At 41.6% G+C, this 26,315-nt stretch overlaps 1 protein-coding gene across 1 annotated transcript in view; it reads right to left on the bottom strand.

The window, feature by feature from the left end:
• LOC115125073 (solute carrier family 2, facilitated glucose transporter member 1) overlaps positions 1 to 26,315 on the bottom strand; it is a 54,913-nt gene that overhangs the window by 18,627 nt on the left and 9,971 nt on the right. The window lies entirely within an intron of this gene.

The raw sequence follows: 26,315 nt of genomic DNA, 5'->3' as shown, positions 1-26,315 counted from the left end.
ACCCTGCAGTCTAACAACACTACTGTTAACCCTACAGTCTAACAACACTACTGTTAACCCTGCAGTCTAACAACACTACTGTTAACCCTGCAGTCTAACAACACTACTGTTAACCCTACAGTCTAACAACACTACTGTTAACCCTACAGTCTAACAACACTACTGTTAACCCTGCAGTCTAACAACACTACTGTTAACCCTGCAGTCTAACAACACTACTGTTAACCCTGCAGTCTAACAACACTACTGTTAACCCTACAGTCTAACAACACTACTGTTAACCCTACAGTCTAACAACACTACTGTTAACCCTGCAGTCTAACAACACTACTGTTAACCCTGCAGTCTAACAACACTACTGTTAACCCTACAGTCTAACAACACTACTGTTAACCCTGCAGTCTAACAACACTACTGTTAACCCTGCAGTCTAACAACACTACTGTTAACCCTGCAGTCTACTGTTAACCCTACAGTCTAACAACACTACTGTTAACCCTACAGTCTAACAACACTACTGTTAACCCTGCAGTCTAACAACACTACTGTTAACCCTGCAGTCTAACAACACTACTATTAACCCTGCAGTCTAACAACACTACTGTTAACCCTGCAGTCTAACAACACTACTCTGTTAACCCTACAGTCTAACAACACTACTGTTAACCCTGCAGTCTAACAACACTACTGTTAACCCTGCAGTCTAACAACACTACTGTTAACCCTACAGTCTAACAACACTACTGTTAACCCTGCAGTCTAACAACACTACTGTTAACCCTGCAGTCTAACAACACTACTGTTAACCCTGCAGTCTAACAACACTACTGTTAACCCTACAGTCTAACAACACTACTGTTAACCCTGCAGTCTAACAACACTACTGTTAACCCTGCAGTCTAACAACACTACTGTTAACCCTGCAGTCTAACAACACTACTGTTAACCCTACAGTCTAACAACACTACTGTTAACCCTACAGTCTAACAACACTACTGTTAACCCTACAGTCTAACAACACTACTGTTAACCCTGCCACCTACAGTCTAACAACACTACTGTTAACCCTGCAGTCTAACAACACTACTGTTAACCCTACAGTCTAACAACACTACTGTTAACCCTGCAGTCTAACAACACTACTGTTAACCCTACAGTCTAACAACACTACTGTTAACCCTACAGTCTAACAACACTACTGTTAACCCTGTTAACCAGTCTAACAACACTACTGTTAACCCTGCAGTCTAACAACACTACTGTTAACCCTGCAGTCTAACAACATTATTATTAACCCTGCAGTCTAACAACACTACTGTTAACCCTACAGTCTAACAACACTACTGTTAACCCTGCAGTCTAACAACACTACTGTTAACCCTACAGTCTAACAACACTACTGTTAACCCTGCAGTCTAACAACACTACTGTTAACCCTACAGTCTAACAACACTACTGTTAACCCTACAGTCTAACAACACTACTGTTAACCCTATAGTCTAACAACACTACTGTTAACCCTACAGTCTAACAACACTACTGTTAACCCTACAGTCTAACAACACTACTGTTAACCCTGCAGTCTAACAACATTATTATTAACAGTCTAACAACACTACTCTGTTAACCCTACAGTCTAACAACACTACTGTTAACCCTGCAGTCTAACAACACTACTGTTAACCCTGCAGTCTAACAACACTACTGTGCAGTCCAACAACAACTGTTAACCTGCAGTCTAACAGCACTACTCTGTCAACCCTACAGTATAACAACACTACTGTTAACCCTGCAGTCTAACAACACTACTGTTAACCCTGCAGTCCAACAACACTACTGTTAACCCTGCAGTCTAACAACACTACGGTTAACCCTGCAGTCTAACAACACTACTGTTAACCCTGCAGTCTAACAACACTACTGTTAACCCTGCAGTCCAACAACACTACTGTTAACCCTACAGTCTAACAACACTACTCTTAACCCTGCAGTCTAACAACACTACTGTTAACCCTGCAGTCTAACAACACTACTGTTAACCCTGCAGTCTAACAACACTACTGTTAACCCTACAGTCTAACAACACTACTGTTAACCCTACAGTCTAACAACACTCCTGTTAACCCTACAGTCTAACAACACTACTGTTAACCCTGCAGTCTAACAACACTACTGTTAACCCTGCAGTCTAACAACACTACTGTTAACCCTACAGTCTAACAACACTACTGTTAACCCTACAGTCTAACAACACTACTGTTAACCCTACAGTCTAACAACACTACTGTTAACCCTGCCACCTACAGTCTAACAACACTACTGTTAACCCTGCAGTCTAACAACACTACTGTTAACCCTACAGTCTAACAACACTACTGTTAACCCTGCAGTCTAACAACACTACTGTTAACCCTACAGTCTAACAACACTACTGTTAACCCTACAGTCTAACAACACTACTGTTAACCCTGCAGTCTAACAACACTACTGTTAACCCTACAGTCTAACAACACTACTGTTAACCCTACAGTCTAACAACACTACTGTTAACCCTGCAGTCTAACAACATTATTATTAACCCTGCAGTCTAACAACACTACTCTGTTAACCCTACAGTCTAACAACACTACTGTTAACCCTGCAGTCTAACAACACTACTGTTAACCCTGCAGTCTAACAACACTACTGTTAACCCTGCAGTCCAACAACACTACTGTTAACCCTACAGTCTAACAACACTACTGTTAACCCTACAGTCTAACAACACTACTGTTAACCCTATAGTCTAACAACACTACTGTTAACCCTACAGTCTAACAACACTACTGTTAACCCTGCAGTCTAACAACACTACTGTTAACCCTGCAGTCTAACAACACTACTGTTAACCCTGCAGTCTAACAACACTACTGTTAACCCTACAGTCTAACAACACTACTGTTAACCCTACAGTCTAACAACACTACTGTTAACCCTGCAGTCTAACAACACTACTGTTAACCCTGCAGTCTAACAACACTACTGTTAACCCTGCAGTCTAACAGCACTCCTCTGTCAACCCTACAGTATAACAACACTACTGTTAACCCTGCAGTCTAACAACACTACTGTTAACCCTGCAGTCCAACAACACTACTGTTAACCCTGCAGTCTAACAACACTACTGTTAACCCTGCAGTCTAACAACACTACTGTTAACCCTGCAGTCTAACAACACTACTGTTAACCCTGCAGTCCAACAACACTACTGTTAACCCTACAGTCTAACAACACTACTCTTAACCCTGCAGTCTAACAACACTACTGTTAACCCTGCAGTCTAACAACACTACTGTTAACCCTGCAGTCTAACAACACTACTGTTAACCCTACAGTCTAACAACACTACTGTTAACCCTACAGTCTAACAACACTCCTGTTAACCCTACAGTCTAACAACACTACTGTTAACCCTGCAGTCTAACAACACTACTGTTAACCCTACAGTCTAACAACACTCCTGTTAACCCTACAGTCTAACAACACTACTGTTAACCCTGCAGTCTAACAACACTACTGTTAACCCTGCAGTCTAACAACACTACTGTTAACCCTACAGTCTAACAACACTACTGTTAACCCTGCAGTCTAACAACACTACTGTTAACCCTGCAGTCTAACACTATTGTTAACAGTCTAACAACACTACTGTTAACCCTGCAGTCTAACAACACTACTGTTAACCCTACAGTCTAACAACACTCCTGTTAACCCTACAGTCTAACAACACTACTGTTAACCCTGCAGTCTAACAACACTACTGTTAACCCTGCAGTCTAACAACACTACTGTTAACCCTGCAGTCTAACAACACTACTGTTAACCCTGCAGTCTAACAACACTACTGTTAACCCTACAGTCTAACAACACTACTGTTAACCCTGCAGTCTAACAACACTACTGTTAACCCTGCAGTCTAACAACACTACTATTAACCCTGCAGTCTAACAACACTACTGTTAACCCTGCAGTCTAACAACACTACTGTTAACCCTGCAGTCTAACAACACTACTCTGTTAACCCTACAGTCTAACAACACTACTGTTAACCCTGCAGTCTAACAACACTACTGTTAACCCTGCAGTCTAACAACACTACTGTTAACCCTACAGTCTAACAACACTACTGTTAACCCTGCAGTCTAACAACACTACTGTTAACCCTGCAGTCTAACAACACTACTGTTAACCCTGCAGTCTAACAACACTACTGTTAACCCTACAGTCTAACAACACTACTGTTAACCCTACAGTCTAACAACACTACTGTTAACCCTGCAGTCTAACAACACTACTGTTAACCCTGCAGTCTAACAACACTACTATTAACCCTGCAGTCTAACAACACTACTGTTAACCCTGCAGTCTAACAACACTACTCTGTTAACCCTGCAGTCTAACAACACTACTGTTAACCCTGCAGTCTAACAACACTACTGTTAACCCTGCAGTCTAACAACACTACTGTTAACCCTACAGTCTAACAACACTCCTGTTAACCCTACAGTCTAACAACACTACTGTTAACCCTGTAGTCTAACAACACTACTGTTAACCCTGCAGTCTAACAACACTACTGTTAACCCTACAGTCTAACAACACTACTGTTAACCCTGCAGTCTAACAACACTACTGTTAACCCTGCAGTCTAACAACACTACTGTTAACCCTGCAGTCTAACAACACTACTGTTAACCCTACAGTCTAACAACACTACTGTTAACCCTACAGTCTAACAACACTACTGTTAACCCTACAGTCTAACAACACTACTGTTAACCCTGCAGTCTAACAACACTACTGTTAACCCTGCAGTCTAACAACACTACTATTAACCCTGCAGTCTAACAACACTACTGTTAACCCTATAGTCTAACAACACTACTGTTAACCCTACAGTCTAACAACACTACTGTTAACCCTACAGTCTAACAACACTACTGTTAACCCTGCAGTCTAACAACATTATTATTAACCCTGCAGTCTAACAACACTACTCTGTTAACCCTACAGTCTAACAACACTACTGTTAACCCTGCAGTCTAACAACACTACTGTTAACCCTGCAGTCTAACAACACCTGTTAACCCTGCAGTCTAACAACACTACTGTTAACCGTGCAGTCTAACAGCACTCCTCTGTCAACCCTACAGTATAACAACACTACTGTTAACCCTGCAGTCTAACAACACTACTGTTAACCCTGCAGTCCAACAACACTACTGTTAACCCTGCAGTCTAACAACACTACGGTTAACCCTGCAGTCTAACAACACTACTGTTAACCCTGCAGTCTAACAACACTACTGTTAACCCTGCAGTCCAACAACACTACTGTTAACCCTACAGTCTAACAACACTACTCTTAACCCTGCAGTCTAACAACACTACTGTTAACCCTGCAGTCTAACAACACTACTGTTAACCCTGCAGTCTAACAACACTACTGTTAACCCTACAGTCTAACAACACTACTGTTAACCCTACAGTCTAACAACACTCCTGTTAACCCTACAGTCTAACAACACTACTGTTAACCCTACAGTCTAACAACACTACTGTTAACCCTACAGTCTAACAACACTCCTGTTAACCATACAGTCTAACAACACTACTGTTAACCCTGCAGTCTAACAACACTACTGTTAACCCTGCAGTCTAACAACACTACTGTTAACCCTACAGTCTAACAACACTACTGTTAACCCTACAGTCTAACAACACTACTGTTAACCCTACAGTCTAACAACACTACTGTTAACCCTGCAGTCTAACAACACTACTGTTAACCCTGCAGTCTAACAACACTACTGTTAACCAGTCTAACAACAGTTAACCCTGCAGTCTAACAACACTACTGTTAACCCTGCAGTCTAACAACACTACTGTTAACCCTGCAGTCTAACAACACTACTGTTAACCCTGCAGTCAACAACACTACTGTTAACCCTGCAGTCTAACAACACTACTGTTAACCCTACAGTCTAACAACACTACTGTTAACCCTGCAGTCTAACAACACTACTGTTAACCCTGCAGTCTAACAACACTACTATTAACCCTGCAGTCTAACAACACTACTGTTAACCCTACAGCTGTTAACCCTACAGTCTAACAACACTACTTTTAACCCTGCAGTCTAACAACACTACTGTTAACCCTGCAGTCTAACAACACTACTGTTAACCCTGCAGTCTAACACACACTGTTAACCCTACAGTCTAACAACACTACTGTTAACCCTGCAGTCTAACAACACTACTGTTAACCCTGCAGTCTAACAACACTACTGTTAACCCTACAGTCTAACAACACTACTGTTAACCCTGCAGTCTAACAACACTACTGTTAACCCTACAGTCTAACAACACTACTGTTAACCCTGCAGTCTAACAACACTACTGTTAACCCTACAGTCTAACAACACTACTGTTAACCCTACAGTCTAACAACACTACTGTTAACCCTGCAGTCTAACAACACTACTGTTAACCCTGCAGTCTAACAACACTACTATTAACCCTGCAGTCTAACAACACTACTGTTAACCCTGCAGTCTAACAACACTACTCTGTTAACCCTACAGTCTAACAACACTACTGTTAACCCTGCAGTCTAACAACACTACTGTTAACCCTGCAGTCTAACACACTACTTTTAACCCTACAGTCTAACAACACCCTGTTAACCCTACAGTCTAACAACACTACTGTTAACCCTGCAGTCCAACAACACTACTGTTAACCCTGCAGTCTAACAACACTACTGTTAACCCTACAGTCTAACAACACTACTGTTAACCCTGCAGTCTAACAACACTACTGTTAACCCTGCAGTCTAACAACACTACTGTTAACCCTGCAGTCTAACAACACTACTGTTAACCCTACAGTCTAACAACACTACTGTTAACCCTACAGTCTAACAACACTACTGTTAACCCTGCAGTCTAACAACACTACTGTTAACCCTGCAGTCTAACAACACTACTGTTAACCCTGCAGTCTAACAACACTACTGTTAACCCTGCAGTCTAACAACACTACTCTGTTAACCCTACAGTCTAACAACACTACTGTTAACCCTGCAGTCTAACAACACTACTGTTAACCCTGCAGTCTAACAACACTACTGTTAACCCTACAGTCTAACAACACTACTGTTAACCCTGCAGTCTAACAACACTACTGTTAACCCTGCAGTCTAACAACACTACTGTTAACCCTGCAGTCTAACAACACTACTGTTAACCCTGCAGTCTAACAACACTACTGTTAGCCCTACAGTCTAACAACACTACTCTTAACCCTGCAGTCTAACAACACTACTGTTAACCCTGCAGTCTAACAACACTACTGTTAACCCTACAGTCTAACAACACTCCTGTTAACAGTCTAACAACACTACTGTTAACCCTGCAGTCCAACAACACTACTGTTAACCCTGCAGTCTAACAACACTACTGTTAACCCTACAGTCTAACAACACTACTGTTAACCCTGCAGTCTAACAACACTACTGTTAACCCTGCAGTCTAACAACGCTACTCTGTTAACCCTACAGTCTAACAACACTACTGTTAACCCTGCAGTCTAACAACACTACCCTGTTAACCCTGCAGTCTAACAACACTACTGTTAACCCTGCAGTCTAACAACACTACTGTTAACCCTGCAGTCTAACAACACTACTGTTAACCCTGCAGTCTAACAACACTACTGTTAACCCTACAGTCTAACAACACTACTGTTAACCCTACAGTCTAACAACACTACTGTTAACCCTGCAGTCTAACAACACTACTGTTAACCCTGCAGTCTAACAACACTACTGTTAACCCTGCAGTCTAACAACACTACTGTTAACCCTGCAGTCTAACAACACTACTGTTAACCCTACAGTCTAACAACACTACTGTTAACCCTGCAGTCTAACAACACTACTGTTAACCCTGCAGTCTAACAACACTACTGTTAACCCTACAGTCTAACAACACTCCTGTTAACCCTACAGTCTAACAACACTACTGTTAACCCTGCAGTCTAACAACACTACTGTTAACCCTGCAGTCTAACAACACTACTGTTAACCCTGCAGTCTAACAACACTACTGTTAACCCTGCAGTCTAACAACACTACTGTTAACCCTACAGTCTAACAACTACTGTTAACCCTGCAGTCTACTGTTAACCCTGCAGTCTAACAACACTACTGTTAACCCTGCAGTCTAACAACACTACTGTTAACCCTACAGTCTAACAACACTACTGTTAACCCTACAGTCTAACAACACTACTGTTAACCCTGCAGTCTAACAACACTACTGTTAACCCTGCAGTCTAACAACACTACTATTAACCCTGCAGTCTAACAACACTACTGTTAACCCTGCAGTCTAACAACACTACTGTTAACCCTACAGTCTAACAACACTACTGTTAACCCTGCAGTCTAACAACACTACTGTTAACCCTGCAGTCTAACAACACTACTGTTAACCCTACAGTCTAACAACACTACTGTTAACCCTACAGTCTAACAACACTACTGTTAACCCTGCAGTCTAACAACACTACTGTTAACCCTGCAGTCTAACAACACTACTGTTAACCCTACAGTCTAACAACACTACTGTTAACCCTACAGTCTAACAACACTACTGTTAACCCTACAGTCTAACAACACTACTGTTAACCCTACAGTCTAACAACACTACTGTTAACCCTGCAGTCTAACAACACTACTGTTAACCCTGCAGTCTAACAACACTACTCTGTTAACCCTACAGTCTAACAACACTACTGTTAACCCTGCAGTCTAACAACACTACTGTTAACCCTGCAGTCTAACAACACTACTGTTAACCCTGCAGTCTAACAACACTACTGTTAACCCTGCAGTCTAACAACACTACTGTTAACCCTACAGTCTAACAACACTACTGTTAACCCTGCAGTCTAACAACACTACTGTTAACCCTGTTAACACTACTGTTAACCCTGCAGTCTAACAACACTACTGTTAACCCTGCAGTCTAACAACACTACTGTTAACCCTGCAGTCTAACAACACTACTGTTAACCCTGCAGTCCAACAACACTACTGTTAACCCTAACAACACTACTGTTAACCCTGCAGTCTAACAACACTACTGTTAACCCTGCAGTCTAACAACACTACTGTTAACCCTACAGTCTAACAACACTACTGTTAACCCTGCAGTCTAACAACACTACTGTTAACCTGCAGTCTAACAACACTACTGTTAAGCAGTCTAACAACACTACTGTTAACCCTGCAGTCTAACAACACTACTGTTAACCCTACAGTCTAACAACACTACTGTTAACCCTGCCACCTACAGTCTAACAACACTACTGTTAACCCTGCAGTCTAACAACACTACTGTTAACCCTACAGTCTAACAACACTACTGTTAACCCTGCAGTCTAACAACACTACTGTTAACCCTACAGTCTAACAACACTACTGTTAACCCTACAGTCTAACAACACTACTGTTAACCCTATAGTCTAACAACACTACTGTTAACCCTACAGTCTAACAACACTACTGTTAACCCTACAGTCTAACAACACTACTGTTAACCCTGCAGTCTAACAACATTATTATTAACCCTGCAGTCTAACAACACTACTGTTAACCCTACAGTCTAACAACACTACTGTTAACCCTGCAGTCTAACAACACTACTGTTAACCCTGCAGTCTAACAACACTACTGTTAACCCTGCAGTCCAACAACACTACTGTTAACCCTGCAGTCTAACAGCACCTCTGTCAACCCTACAGTATAACAACACTACTGTTAACCCTGCAGTCTAACAACACTACTGTTAACCCTGCAGTCCAACAACACTACTGTTAACCCTGCAGTCTAACAACACTACTGTTAACCCTGCAGTCTAACAACACTACTGTTAACCCTGCAGTCTAACAACACTACTGTTAACCCTGCAGTCCAACAACACTACTGTTAACCCTACAGTCTAACAACACTACTCTTAACCCTGCAGTCTAACAACACTACTGTTAACCCTGCAGTCTAACAACACTACTGTTAACCCTGCAGTCTAACAACACTACTGTTAACCCTACAGTCTAACAACACTACTGTTAACCCTACAGTCTAACAACACTCCTGTTAACCCTACAGTCTAACAACACTACTGTTAACCCTACAGTCTAACAACACTACTGTTAACCCTACAGTCTAACAACACTCCTGTTAACCATACAGTCTAACAACACTACTGTTAACCCTGCAGTCTAACAACACTACTGTTAACCCTGCAGTCTAACAACACTACTGTTAACCCTACAGTCTAACAACACTACTGTTAACCCTACAGTCTAACAACACTACTGTTAACCCTACAGTCTAACAACACTATTGTTAACCCTGCAGTCTAACAACACTACTGTTAACCCTGCAGTCTAACAACACTACTTTTAACCCTACAGTCTAACAACACTCCTGTTAACCCTGCAGTCTAACAACACTACTGTTAACCCTGCAGTCTAACAACACTACTGTTAACCCTGCAGTCTAACAACACTACTGTTAACCCTGCAGTCCAACAACACTACTGTTAACCCTGCAGTCTAACAACACTACTGTTAACCCTACAGTCTAACAACACTACTGTTAACCCTGCAGTCTAACAACACTACTGTTAACCCTGCAGTCTAACAACACTACTATTAACCCTGCAGTCTAACAACACTACTGTTAACCCTACAGTCTAACAACACTACTGTTAACCCTACAGTCTAACAACACTACTGTTAACCCTGCAGTCTAACAACACTACTGTTAACCCTGCAGTCTAACAACACTACTGTTAACCCTGCAGTCTAACAACACTACTCTGTTAACCCTACAGTCTAACAACACTACTGTTAACCCTGCAGTCTAACAACACTACTGTTAACCCTGCAGTCTAACAACACTACTGTTAACCCTACAGTCTAACAACACTACTGTTAACCCTGCAGTCTAACAACACTACTGTTAACCCTGCAGTCTAACAACACTACTGTTAACCCTGCAGTCTAACAACACTACTGTTAACCCTACAGTCTAACAACACTACTGTTAACCCTACAGTCTAACAACACTACTGTTAACCCTGCAGTCTAACAACACTACTGTTAACCCTGCAGTCTAACAACACTACTATTAACCCTGCAGTCTAACAACACTACTGTTAACCCTGCAGTCTAACAACACTACTCTGTTAACCCTACAGTCTAACAACACTACTGTTAACCCTGCAGTCTAACAACACTACTGTTAACCCTGCAGTCTAACAACACTACTTTTAACCCTACAGTCTAACAACACTCCTGTTAACCCTACAGTCTAACAACACTACTGTTAACCCTGCAGTCCAACAACACTACTGTTAACCCTGCAGTCTAACAACACTACTGTTAACCCTACAGTCTAACAACACTACTGTTAACCCTGCAGTCTAACAACACTACTGTTAACCCTGCAGTCTAACAACACTACTGTTAACCCTGCAGTCTAACAACACTACTGTTAACCCTGCAGTCTAACAACACTACTGTTAACCCTGCAGTCTAACAACACTACTGTTAACCCTACAGTCTAACAACACTACTGTTAACCCTACAGTCTAACAACACTACTGTTAACCCTGCAGTCTAACAACACTACTGTTAACCCTGCAGTCTAACAACACTACTGTTAACCCTGCAGTCTAACAACACTACTGTTAACCCTGCAGTCTAACAACACTACTGTTAACCCTACAGTCTAACAACACTACTGTTAACCCTGCAGTCTAACAACACTACTGTTAACCCTGCAGTCTAACAACACTACTGTTAACCCTGCAGTCTAACAACACTACTGTTAACCCTGCAGTCTCAACACTACTATTAACCCTGCAGTCTAACAACACTACTGTTAACCCTGCAGTCTAACAACACTACTCTGTTAACCCTACAGTCTAACAACACTACTGTTAACCCTGCAGTCTAACAACACTACTGTTAACCCTGCAGTCTAACAACACTACTGTTAACCCTACAGTCTAACAACACTCCTGTTAACCCTACAGTCTAACAACACTACTGTTAACCCTGCAGTCCAACAACACTACTGTTAACCCTGCAGTCTAACAACACTACTGTTAACCCTACAGTCTAACAACACTACTGTTAACCCTGCAGTCTAACAACACTACTGTTAACCCTGCAGTCTAACAACACTACTGTTAACCCTGCAGTCTAACAACACTACTGTTAACCCTACAGTCTAACAACACTACTGTTAACCCTGCAGTCTAACAACACTACTGTTAACCCTACAGTCTAACAACACTACTGTTAACCCTACAGTCTAACAACACTACTGTTAACCCACAGTCTAACAACACTACTGTTAACCCTACAGTCTAACAACACTACTGTTAACCCTATAGTCTAACAACACTACTGTTAACCCTACAGTCTAACAACACTACTGTTAACCCTACAGTCTAACAACACTACTGTTAACCCTGCAGTCTAACAACATTATTATTAACCCTGCAGTCTAACAACACTACTCTGTTAACCCTACAGTCTAACAACACTACTGTTAACCCTGCAGTCTAACAACACTACTGTTAACCCTGCAGTCTAACAACACTACTGTTAACCCTGCAGTAACACCTGTTGCAGTCTAACAGCACTCCTCTGTCAACCCTACAGTATAACAACACTACTGTTAACCCTGCAGTCTAACAACACTAATGTTAACCCTGCAGTCCAACAACACTACTGTTAACCCTGCAGTCTAACAACACTACTGTTAACCCTGCAGTCTAACAACACTACTGTTAACCCTGCAGTCTAACAACACTACTGTTAACCCTGCAGTCCAACAACACTACTGTTAACCCTACAGTCTAACAACACTACTCTTAACCCTGCAGTCTAACAACACTACTGTTAACCCTGCAGTCTAACAACACTACTGTTAACCCTGCAGTCTAACAACACTACTGTTAACCCTACAGTCTAACAACACTACTGTTAACCCTACAGTCTAACAACACTCCTGTTAACCCTACAGTCTAACAACACTACTGTTAACCCTACAGTCTAACAACACTACTGTTAACCCTACAGTCTAACAACACTCCTGTTAACCATACAGTCTAACAACACTACTGTTAACCCTGCAGTCTAACAACACTACTGTTAACCCTGCAGTCTAACAACACTACTGTTAACCCTACAGTCTAACAACACTACTGTTAACCCTACAGTCTAACAACACTACTGTTAACCCTACAGTCTAACAACACTATTGTTAACCCTGCAGTCTAACAACACTACTGTTAACCCTGCAGTCTAACAACACTACTTTTAACCCTACAGTCTAACAACACTCCTGTTAACCCTGCAGTCTAACAACACTACTGTTAACCCTGCAGTCTAACAACACTACTGTTAACCCTGCAGTCTAACAACACTCTGTTAACCCTGCAGTCAACAACACTACTGTTAACCCTGCAGTCTAACAACACTACTGTTAACCCTACAGTCTAACAACACTACTGTTAACCCTGCAGTCTAACAACACTACTGTTAACCCTGCAGTCTAACAACACTACTATTAACCCTGCAGTCTAACAACACTACTGTTAACCCTACAGTCTAACAACACTACTGTTAACCCTACAGTCTAACAACACTACTTTTAAACCCTGCAGTCTAACAACACTACTGTTAACCCTGCAGTCTAACAACACTACTGTTAACCCTGCAGTCTAACAACACTACTCTGTTAACCCTACAGTCTAACAACACTACTGTTAACCCTGCAGTCTAACAACACTACTGTTAACCCTGCAGTCTAACAACACTACTGTTAACCCTACAGTCTAACAACACTACTGTTAACCCTGCAGTCTAACAACACTACTGTTAACCCTGCAGTCTAACAACACTACTGTTAACCCTGCAGTCTAACAACACTACTGTTAACCCTACAGTCTAACAACACTACTGTTAACCCTACAGTCTAACAACACTACTGTTAACCCTGCAGTCTAACAACACTACTGTTAACCCTGCAGTCTAACAACACTACTGTTAACCCTGCAGTCTAACAACACTACTGTTAACCCTGCAGTCTAACAACACTACTCTGTTAACCCTACAGTCTAACAACACTACTGTTAACCCTGCAGTCTAACAACACTACTGTTAACCCTGCAGTCTAACAACACTACTTTTAACCCTACAGTCTAACAACACTCCTGTTAACCCTACAGTCTAACAACACTACTGTTAACCCTGCAGTCCAACAACACTACTGTTAACCCTGCAGTCTAACAACACTACTGTTAACCCTACAGTCTAACAACACTACTGTTAACCCTACAGTCTAACAACACTACTGTTAACCCTGCAGTCTAACAACACTACTGTTAACCCTGCAGTCTAACAACACTACTGTTAACCCTACAGTCTAACAACACTACTGTTAACCCTACAGTCTAACAACACTACTGTTAACCCTGCAGTCTAACAACATTATTATTAACCCTGCAGTCTAACAACACTACTCTGTTAACCCTACAGTCTAACAACACTACTGTTAACCCTGCAGTCTAACAACACTACTGTTAACCCTGCAGTCTAACAACACTACTGTTAACCCTGCAGTCCAACAACACTACTGTTAACCCTGCAGTCTAACAGCACTCCTCTGTCAACCCTACAGTATAACAACACTACTGTTAACCCTGCAGTCTAACAACACTAATGTTAACCCTGCAGTCCAACAACACTACTGTTAACCCTGCAGTCTAACAACACTACTGTTAACCCTGCAGTCTAACAACACTACTGTTAACCCTGCAGTCTAACAACACTACTGTTAACCCTGCAGTCCAACAACACTACTGTTAACCCTACAGTCTAACAACACTACTCTTAACCCTGCAGTCTAACAACACTACTGTTAACCCTGCAGTCTAACAACACTACTGTTAACCCTGCAGTCTAACAACACTACTGTTAACCCTACAGTCTAACAACACTACTGTTAACCCTACAGTCTAACAACACTCCTGTTAACCCTACAGTCTAACAACACTACTGTTAACCCTACAGTCTAACAACACTACTGTTAACCCTACAGTCTAACAACACTACTGTTAACCCTACAGTCTAACAACACTACTGTTAACCCTGCAGTCTAACAACACTACTGTTAACCCTGCAGTCTAACAACACTACTGTTAACCCTACAGTCTAACAACACTACTGTTAACCCTACAGTCTAACAACACTACTGTTAACCCTACAGTCTAACAACACTATTGTTAACCCTGCAGTCTAACAACACTACTGTTAACCCTGCAGTCTAACAACACTACTTTTAACCCTACAGTCTAACAACACTCCTGTTAACCCTGCAGTCTAACAACACTACTGTTAACCCTGCAGTCTAACAACACTACTGTTAACCCTGCAGTCTAACAACACTACTGTTAACCCTGCAGTCCAACAACACTACTGTTAACCCTGCAGTCTAACAACACTACTGTTAACCCTACAGTCTAACAACACTACTGTTAACCCTGCAGTCTAACAACACTACTGTTAACCCTGCAGTCTAACAACATTATTATTAACCCTGCAGTCTAACAACACTACTCTGTTAACCCTACAGTCTAACAACACTACTGTTAACCCTGCAGTCTAACAACACTACTGTTAACCCTGCAGTCTAACAACACTACTGTTAACCCTGCAGTCCAACAACACTACTGTTAACCGTGCAGTCTAACAGCACTCCTCTGTCAACCCTACAGTATAACAACACTACTGTTAACCCTGCAGTCTAACAACACTAATGTTAACCCTGCAGTCCAACAACACTACTGTTAACCCTGCAGTCTAACAACACTACGGTTAACCCTGCAGTCTAACAACACTACTGTTAACCCTGCAGTCTAACAACACTACTGTTAACCCTGCAGTCCAACAACACTACTGTTAACCCTACAGTCTAACAACACTACTCTTAACCCTGCAGTCTAACAACACTACTGTTAACCCTGCAGTCTAACAACACTACTGTTAACCCTGCAGTCTAACAACACTACTGTTAACCCTACAGTCTAACAACACTACTGTTAACCCCAGTCTAACAACACTCCTGTTAACCCTACAGTCTAACAACACTACTGTTAACCCTACAGTCTAACAACACTACTGTTAACCCTACAGTCTAACAACACCCTGTTAACCATACAGTCTAACAACACTACTGTTAACCCTGCAGTCTAACAACACTACTGTTAACCCTGCAGTCTAACAACACTACTGTTAACCCTACAGTCTAACAACACTACTGTTAACCCTACAGTCTAACAACACTACTGTTAACCCTACAGTCTAACAACACTATTGTTAACCCTGCAGTCTAACAAACTACTGTTAACTGCAGTCTAACAACACTACTTTTAACCCTACAGTCTAACAACACTACTGTTAACCCTACAGTCTAACAACACTACTGTTAACCCTGAAGTCTAACAACACTACTGTTAACCCTGCAGTCTAACAACACTACTGTTAACCCTGCAGTCTAACAACACTACTGTTAACCCTGCAGTCTAACAACACTACTGTTAACCCTGCAGTCTAACAACACTACTGTTAACTGCAGTCTACTGTTAACCCTGCAGTCTAACAACACTACTGTTAACCCTGCAGTCTAACAACACTACTGTTAACCCTGCAGTCTAACAACACTACTGTTAACCCTACAGTCTAACAACACTACTGTTAACCCTACAGTCTAACAACACTACTGTTAACCCTGCAGTCTAACAACACTACTGTTAACCCTGCAGTCTAACAACACTACTGTTAACCCTGCAGTCTAACAACACTACTGTTAACCCTGCAGTCTAACAACACTACTCTGTTAACCCTACAGTCTAACAACACTACTGTTAACCCTGCAGTCTAACAACACTACTGTTAACCCTGCAGTCTAACAACACTACTGTTAACCCTACAGTCTAACAACACTGTTAACCCTACAGTCTAACAACACTACTGTTAACCCTGCAGTCCAACAACACTACTGTTAACCCTGCAGTCTAACAACACTACTGTTAACCCTACAGTCTAACAACACTACTGTTAACCCTGCAGTCTAACACACTACTGTTAACCCTGCAGTCTAACAACACTACTGTTAACCCTGCAGTCTAACAACACTACTGTTAACCCTACAGTCTAACAACACTACTGTTAACCCTACAGTCTAACAACACTACTGTTAACCCTGCAGTCTAACAACACTACTGTTAACCCTGCAGTCTAACAACACTACTATTAACCCTGCAGTCTAACAACACTACTGTTAACCCTGCAGTCTAACAACACTACTCTGTTAACCCTACAGTCTAACAACACTACTGTTAACCCTGCAGTCTAACAACACTACTGTTAACCCTGCAGTCTAACAACACTACTGTTAACCCTACAGTCTAACAACACTACTGTTAACCCTGCAGTCTAACAACACTACTGTTAACCCTGCAGTCTAACAACACTACTATTAACCCTGCAGTCTAACAACACTACTGTTAACCCTGCAGTCTAACAACACTACTCTGTTAACCCTACAGTCTAACAACACTACTGTTAACCCTGCAGTCTAACAACACTACTGTTAACCCTGCAGTCTAACAACACTACTGTTAACCCTACAGTCTAACAACACTCCTGTTAACCCTACAGTCTAACAACACTACTGTTAACCCTGCAGTCCAACAACACTACTGTTAACCCTGCAGTCTAACAACACTACTGTTAACCCTACAGTCTAACACACACTGTTAACCCTGCAGTCTAACAACACTACTGTTAACCCTGCAGTCTAACAACACTACTGTTAACCCTGCAGTCTAACAACACTACTGTTAACCCTACAGTCTAACAACACTACTGTTAACCCTACAGTCTAACAACACTACTGTTAACCCTACAGTCTAACAACACTACTGTTAACCCTGCCACCTACAGTCTAACAACACTACTGTTAACCCTGCAGTCTAACAACACTACTGTTAACCCTACAGTCTAACAACACTACTGTTAACCCTGCAGTCTAACAACACTACTGTTAACCCTACAGTCTAACAACACTACTGTTAACCCTACAGTCTAACAACACTACTGTTAACCCTATAGTCTAACAACACTACTGTTAACCCTACAGTCTAACAACACTACTGTTAACCCTACAGTCTAACAACACTACTGTTAACCCTGCAGTCTAACAACATTATTATTAACCCTGCAGTCTAACAACACTACTACTGTTAACCCTACAGTCTAACAACACTACTGTTAACCCTGCAGTCTAACAACACTACTGTTAACCCTGCAGTCTAACAACACTACTGTTAACCCTGCAGTCTAACAACACTACTGTTAACCCTGCAGTCTAACAGCACTCCTCTGTCAACCCTACAGTATAACAACACTACTGTTAACCCTGCAGTCTAACAACACTACTGTTAACCCTGCAGTCCAACAACACTACTGTTAACCCTGCAGTCTAACAACACTACGGTTAACCCTGCAGTCTAACAACACTACTGTTAACCCTGCAGTCTAACAACACTACTGTTAACCCTGCAGTCAACAACACTACTGTTAACCCTACAGTCTAACAACACTACTGTTAACCCTGCAGTCTAACAACACTACTGTTAACCCTGCAGTCTAACAACACTACTGTTAACCCTGCAGTCTAACAACACTACTGTTAACCCTACAGTCTAACAACACTACTGTTAACCCTGCAGTCTAACAACACTACTGTTAACCCTGCAGTCTAACAACACTACTGTTAACCCTGCAGTCTAACAACACTACTGTTAACCCTGCAGTCTAACAACACTACTGTTAACCCTACAGTCTAACAACACTACTGTTAACCCTGCAGTCTAACAACACTACTGTTAACCCTGCAGTCTAACAACACTACTATTAACCCTGCAGTCTAACAACACTACTGTTAACCCTGCAGTCTAACAACACTACTGTTAACCCTACAGTCTAACAACACTACTGTTAACCCTGCAGTCTAACAACACTACTGTTAACCCTGCAGTCTAACAACACTACTTTTAACCCTACAGTCTAACAACACCCTGTTAACCCTACAGTCTAACAACACTACTGTTAACCCTGCAGTCCAACAACACTACTGTTAACCCTGCAGTCTAACAACACTACTGTTAACCCTACAGTCTAACAACACTACTGTTAACCCTGCAGTCTAACAACACTACTGTTAACCCTGCAGTCTAACAACACTACTGTTAACCCTGCAGTCTAACAACACTACTGTTAACCCTACAGTCTAACAACACTACTGTTAACCCTACAGTCTAACAACACTACTGTTAACCCTGCAGTCTAACAACACTACTGTTAACCCTGCAGTCTAACAACACTACTGTTAACCCTGCAGTCTAACAACACTACTGTTAACCCTGCAGTCTAACAACACTACTCTGTTAACCCTACAGTCTAACAACACTACTGTTAACCCTGCAGTCTAACAACACTACTGTTAACCCTGCAGTCTAACAACACTACTGTTAACCCTACAGTCTAACAACACTACTGTTAACCCTGCAGTCTAACAACACTACTGTTAACCCTGCAGTCTAACAACACTACTATTAACCCTGCAGTCTAACAACACTACTGTTAACCCTGCAGTCTAACAACACTACTCTGTTAACCCTACAGTCTAACAACACTACTGTTAACCCTGCAGTCTAACAACACTACTGTTAACCCTGCAGTCTAACAACACTACTGTTAACCCTACAGTCTAACAACACTCCTGTTAACCCTACAGTCTAACAACACTACTGTTAACCCTGCAGTCCAACAACACTACTGTTAACCCTGCAGTCTAACAACACTACTGTTAACCCTACAGTCTAACAACACTACTGTTAACCCTGCAGTCTAACAACACTACTGTTAACCCTGCAGTCTAACAACACTACTGTTAACCCTGCATCTAACAACACTACTGTTAACCCTACAGTCTAACAACACTACTGTTAACCCTACAGTCTAACAACACTACTGTTAACCCTACAGTCTAACAACACTACTGTTAACCCTGCCACCTACAGTCTAACAACACTACTGTTAACCCTGCAGTCTAACAACACTACTGTTAACCCTACAGTCTAACAACACTACTGTTAACCCTGCAGTCTAACAACACTACTGTTAACCCTACAGTCTAACAACACTACTGTTAACCCTACAGTCTAACAACACTACTGTTAACCCTATAGTCTAACAACACTACTGTTAACCCTACAGTCTAACAACACTACTGTTAACCCTACAGTCTAACAACACTACTGTTAACCCTGCAGTCTAACAACATTATTATTAACCCTGCAGTCTAACAACACTACTCTGTTAACCCTACAGTCTAACAACACTACTGTTAACCCTGCAGTCTAACAACACTACTGTTAACCCTGCAGTCTAACAACACTACTGTTAACCCTGCAGTCCAACAACACTACTGTTAACCGTGCAGTCTAACAGCACTCCTCTGTCAACCCTACAGTATAACAACACTACTGTTAACCCTGCAGTCTAACAACACTACTGTTAACCCTGCAGTCCAACAACACTACTGTTAACCCTGCAGTCTAACAACACTACGGTTAACCCTGCAGTCTAACAACACTACTGTTAACCCTGCAGTCTAACAACACTACTGTTAACCCTGCAGTCCAACAACACTACTGTTAACCCTACAGTCTAACAACACTACTCTTAACCCTGCAGTCTAACAACACTACTGTTAACCCTGCAGTCTAACAACACTACTGTTAACCCTGCAGTCTAACAACACTACTGTTAACCCTACAGTCTAACAACACTACTGTTAACCCTACAGTCTAACAACACTCCTGTTAACCCTACAGTCTAACAACACTACTGTTAACCCTACAGTCTAACAACACTACTGTTAACCCTACAGTCTAACAACACTCCCTGTTAACCATACAGTCTAACAACACTACTGTTAACCCTGCAGTCTAACAACACTACTGTTAACCCTGCAGTCTAACAACACTACTGTTAACCCTACAGTCTAACAACACTACTGTTAACCCTACAGTCTAACAACACTACTGTTAACCCTACAGTCTAACAACACTATTGTTAACCCTGCAGTCTAACAACACTACTGTTAACCCTGCAGTCTAACAACACTACTTTTAACCCTACAGTCTAACAACACTCCTGTTAACCCTGCAGTCTAACAACACTACTGTTAACCCTGCAGTCTAACAACACTACTGTTAACCCTGCAGTCTAACAACACTACTGTTAACCCTGCAGTCCAACAACACTACTGTTAACCCTGCAGTCTAACAACACTACTGTTAACCCTACAGTCTAACAACACTACTGTTAACCCTGCAGTCTAACAACACTACTGTTAACCCTGCAGTCTAACAACACTACTATTAACCCTGCAGTCTAACAACACTACTGTTAACCCTACAGTCTAACAACACTACTGTTAACCCTACAGTCTAACAACACTACTTTTAAACCCTGCAGTCTAACAACACTACTGTTAACCCTGCAGTCTAACAACACTACTGTTAACCCTGCAGTCTAACAACACTACTCTGTTAACCCTACAGTCTAACAACACTACTGTTAACCCTGCAGTCTAACAACACTACTGTTAACCCTGCAGTCTAACAACACTACTGTTAACCCTACAGTCTAACAACACTACTGTTAACCCTGCAGTCTAACAACACTACTGTTAACCCTGCAGTCTAACAACACTACTGTTAACCCTGCAGTCTAACAACACTACTGTTAACCCTACAGTCTAACAACACTACTGTTAACCCTACAGTCTAACAACACTACTGTTAACCCTGCAGTCTAACAACACTACTGTTAACCCTGCAGTCTAACAACACTACTATTAACCCTGCAGTCTAACAACACTACTGTTAACCCTGCAGTCTAACAACACTACTCTGTTAACCCTACAGTCTAACAACACTACTGTTAACCCTGCAGTCTAACAACACTACTGTTAACCCTGCAGTCTAACAACACTACTTTTAACCCTACAGTCTAACAACACTCCTGTTAACCCTACAGTCTAACAACACTACTGTTAACCCTGCAGTCCAACAACACTACTGTTAACCCTGCAGTCTAACAACACTACTGTTAACCCTACAGTCTAACAACACTACTGTTAACCCTGCAGTCTAACAACACTACTGTTAACCCTGCAGTCTAACAACACTACTGTTAACCCTGCAGTCTAACAACACTACTGTTAACCCTACAGTCTAACAACACTACTGTTAACCCTACAGTCTAACAACACTAATGTTAACCCTGCAGTCTAACAACACTACTGTTAACCCTGCAGTCTAACAACACTACTGTTAACCCTGCAGTCTAACAACACTACTGTTAACCCTGCAGTCTAACAACACTACTCTGTTAACCCTACAGTCTAACAACACTACTGTTAACCCTGCAGTCTAACAACACTACTGTTAACCCTGCAGTCTAACAACACTACTGTTAACCCTACAGTCTAACAACACTACTGTTAACCCTGCAGTCTAACAACACTACTGTTAACCCTGCAGTCTAACAACACTACTGTTAACCCTGCAGTCTAACAACACTACTGTTAACCCTACAGTCTAACAACACTACTGTTAACCCTACAGTCTAACAACACTACTGTTAACCCTGCAGTCTAACAACACTACTGTTAACCCTGCAGTCTAACAACACTACTATTAACCCTGCAGTCTAACAACACTACTGTTAACCCTGCAGTCTAACAACACTACTCTGTTAACCCTACAGTCTAACAACACTACTGTTAACCCTGCAGTCTAACAACACTACTGTTAACCCTGCAGTCTAACAACACTACTTTTAACCCTACAGTCTAACAACACTCCTGTTAACCCTACAGTCTAACAACACTACTGTTAACCCTGCAGTCCAACAACACTACTGTTAACCCTGCAGTCTAACAACACTACTGTTAACCCTACAGTCTAACAACACTACTGTTAACCCTGCAGTCTAACAACACTACTGTTAACCCTGCAGTCTAACAACACTACTGTTAACCCTGCAGTCTAACAACACTACTGTTAACCCTACAGTCTAACAACACTACTGTTAACCCTACAGTCTAACAACACTACTGTTAACCCTGCAGTCTAACAACACTACTGTTAACCCTGCAGTCTAACAACACTACTATTAACCCTGCAGTCTAACAACACTACTGTTAACCCTGCAGTCTAACAACACTACTCTGTTAACCCTACAGTCTAACAACACTACTGTTAACCCTGCAGTCTAACAACACTACTGTTAACCCTGCAGTCTAACAACACTACTGTTAACCCTACAGTCTAACAACACTCCTGTTAACCCTACAGTCTAACAACACTACTGTTAACCCTGCAGTCTAACAACACTACTGTTAACCCTGCAGTCTAACAACACTACTGTTAACCCTACAGTCTAACAACACTACTTTTAACCCTACAGTCTATCAACACTACTGTTAACCCTGCAGTCTAACAACACTACTGTTAACCCTACAGTCTAACAACACTACTGTTAACCCTACAGTCTAACAACACTACTGTTAACCCTACAGTCTAACAACACTACTGTTAACCCTGCAGTCTAACAACACTACTGTTAACCCTACAGTCTAACAGCACTACTGTTAACCCTGCAGTCTAACAACACTACTGTTAACCCTACAGTCTAACAACACTACTGTTAACCCTACAGTCTAACAACACTACTGTTAACCCTGCAGTCTAACAACACTACTGTTAACCCTGCAGTCTAACAACACTACTGTTAACCCTGCAGTCTAACAACACTACTGTTAACCCTGCAGTCTAACAACACTACTGTTAACCCTGCAGTCTAACAACACTACTGTTAACCCTACAGTCTAACAACACTACTGTTAACCCTGCAGTCTAACAACACTACTATTAACCCTGCAGTCTAACAACACTACTGTTAACCCTGCAGTCTAACAACACTACTGTTAACCCTGCAGTCTAACAACACTACTGTTAACCCTGCAGTCTAACAACACTACTGTTAACCCTGCAGTCTAACAACACTACTGTTAACCCTGCAGTCTAACAACACTACTGTTAACCCTGCAGTCTAACAACACTACTGTTAACCCTACAGTCTAACAACACTACTGTTAACCCTGCAGTCTAACAACACTACTATTAACCCTGCAGTCTAACAACACTACTGTTAACCCTGCAGTCTAACAACACTACTGTTAACCCTGCAGTCTAACAGCACTACTGTTAACCCTGCAGTCTAACAACACTACTGTTAACCCTACAGTCTAACAACACTACTGTTAACCCTACAGTCTAACAACACTACTGTTAACCCTGCAGTCTAACAACACTACTGTTAACCCTGCAGTCTAACAACACTACTATTAACCCTGCAGTCTAACAACACTACTGTTAACCCTGCAGTCTAACAACACTACTCTGTTAACCCTACAGTCTAACAACACTACTGTTAACCCTGCAGTCTAACAAGACTACTGTTAACCCTGCAGTCTAACAACACTACTGTTAACCCTACAGTCTAACAACACTCCTGTTAACCCTACAGTCTAACAACACTACTGTTAACCCTGCAGTCTAACAACACTACTGTTAACCCTGCAGTCTAACAACACTACTTTTAACCCTACAGTCTATCAACACTACTGTTAACCCTGCAGTCTAACAACACTACTGTTAACCCTACAGTCTAACAACACTACTGTTAACCCTACAGTCTAACAACACTACTGTTAACCCTACAGTCTAACAACACTACTGTTAACCCTGCAGTCTAACAACACTACTGTTAACCCTACAGTCTAACAGCACTACTGTTAACCCTGCAGTCTAACAACACTACTGTTAACCCTACAGTCTAACAACACTACTGTTAACCCTACAGTCTAACAACACTACTGTTAACCCTGCAGTCTAACAACACTACTGTTAACCCTGCAGTCTAACAACACTACTGTTAACCCTGCAGTCTAACAACACTACTGTTAACCCTGCAGTCTAACAACACTACTGTTAACCCTGCAGTCTAACAACACTACTGTTAACCCTACAGTCTAACAACACTACTGTTAACCCTGCAGTCTAACAACACTACTGTTAACCCTGCAGTCTAACAACACTACTGTTAACCCTGCAGTCTAACAACACTACTATTAACCCTGCAGTCTAACAACACTACTGTTAACCCTGCAGTCTAACAACACTACTCTGTTAACCCTACAGTCTAACAACACTACTGTTAACCCTGCAGTCTAACAACACTACTGTTAACCCTGCAGTCTAACAACACTACTGTTAACCCTGCAGTCTAACAACACTACTGTTAACCCTACAGTCTAACAACACAACTGTTAACCCTGCAGTCTAACAACACTCCTGTTAACCCTACAGTCTAACAACACTACTGTTAACCCTGCAGTCTAACAACACTACTGTTAACCCTGCAGTCTAACAACACTACTGTTAACCCTACAGTCTAACAACACTACTTTTAACCCTACAGTCTAACAACACTACTTTTAACCCTACAGTCTATCAACACTACTGTTAACCCTACAGTCTAACAACACTACTGTTAACCCTACAGTCTAACAACACTACTGTTAACCCTACAGTCTAACAATACTCCTGTTAACCCTGCAGTCTAACTACACTACTGTTAACCCTGCAGTCTAACAACACTACTGTTAACCCTGCAGTCTAACAACACTACTGTTAACCCTGCAGTCTAACAGCACTACTGTTAACCCTGCAGTCTAACAACACTACTGTTAACCCTGCTGTCTAACAACACTACTGTTAACCCTACAGTCTAACAACACTACTGTTAACCCTGCAGTCTAACAACACTACTGTTAACCCTCTTTGTACTCTTTGCCACTCATTGTTACACCACATCAGCTCCTCATTGTTACATCTGTCCCCCTCTGAAAGTTGTATCATTGCTGCAGCTTCATGTTGGTAATCATATCGTGTGAAACAATGTACAGGATCTCTGTCAGGGTGG

This window comes from Oncorhynchus nerka, linkage group LG18 (assembly GCF_034236695.1).
Source record: "Oncorhynchus nerka isolate Pitt River linkage group LG18, Oner_Uvic_2.0, whole genome shotgun sequence".
NCBI lineage: Eukaryota > Metazoa > Chordata > Actinopteri > Salmoniformes > Salmonidae > Oncorhynchus > Oncorhynchus nerka.
Note: the sequence above shows the minus strand (reverse complement) of the source record. Positions and strands in the feature narration are given on the sequence as shown.